Raw genomic sequence first — 1,350 nt, 5'->3', positions numbered from 1 at the left:
AATTGCTGTGATAGAGAGAGCAGGCAGCCAGGAAGGAATCACCCAGAGAGACAGACCAGGGCAAGCTCCAGGTTGTGCCAGCTCCAACTCTGATACCTGCTTGCCTTTTGCTTGCATCTTCATATAAGCCTTGCTGTGTTAACTGACTATGAAAATCTATAATCGATAATTTGGCCAGAGTAAAATAGAAAGAAATTGGATAGAGTGTGCTCTTGTGAACACACGTTTCCTTTAAAGCAGTGGTAAGGACTTTTGGTCTAAAGCCATGTGCTAAAACAGTGGTTATCAGCCATGCTCCAATCACTTGAAAATCAGGGGTAAACTTTTGGACATACTGTCTTAGAGCTTGTAGAGATATACTGTGCATACCTAGCTTGTAAAATAGTCAGTTCCAAGATGGTCACAAGGGAAATAGTTTAAATTTGGGTAGTTCCACACAGAATGAAACATGTCTATTCTCAGATCTGTAAGTGCTGACATGACATGGTTCAACACCTCCAAACAGGTCATTTCCATAACCAGTGAGACAGCTGCACTGATGAAGAGAGGTTGAAGAACTGAAACTACACAAAACATTTTTAACAAACTTCTCACCACAGTTTCCTGTGGTAGTACAACAGTGATGTTCTGGATTATGTTGAGAGCAAGTTTCCATATTGCATGAGAGATTATCATAAATATGATTAAATGCATATATCTGCAATGGCAACATTATAATTAATTAACCATTACATTGCATTAAACTACTAAGGTTGACATTGTTTTTATTTTAGTCTTGTTCTGTTCATTGAATGACAATTAATTCAATTTGACTGAGGAGTAAATTCAATCCCATTCACATGCAAATTGTCCATACATAATGCTATTTACTTTAGTCCTGGACATTTTTATTATCTATATTAATATATATAACAATCAAAGCACAACCAGATATAATTAATATTGTTGCACCATTAAAGCTCGGTTCAATTATTTGTGTGCTCCGGTCCTTCTCTGGATTCAGTCTTTTGAAGTGGCCCAAGACCTGCTGTTGATTCTGTGGTCCTGCTCTGTGAGCACCGACGGGCAAGAGCACGAGAGATACTTCATTGAATAATATTTTTGTATTTGGTATCTGTTTTTGCATTTTTGAATGTTGTTGTTTAACAGATATTACTACTCCTTTAACTTTGAATTGTGATAAAAGAGACATTTTTCCCACAAATCATAAAAACACTTCATCGCCTGTTCTGCACACACTCCTTTGAATGAGGTGAACTGGGTGAAACTGAAGTCTTGTGTGGGGGGTGGAGTGTGTAAGGAGGGGCAGGACTGTTCCGTTCAGATGTTTATAAGGAACAGTGAGGTCGT

This window comes from Alosa pseudoharengus, unplaced genomic scaffold (assembly GCF_046254945.1).
Source record: "Alosa pseudoharengus isolate Yale_2024_CS ecotype anadromous, Long Island Sound unplaced genomic scaffold, YU_APseudo_1.1 YU_APseudo_1.1_scf_22, whole genome shotgun sequence".
In the NCBI taxonomy this organism is placed as follows: Eukaryota; Metazoa; Chordata; class Actinopteri; order Clupeiformes; family Clupeidae; genus Alosa; species Alosa pseudoharengus.
Note: the sequence above shows the minus strand (reverse complement) of the source record.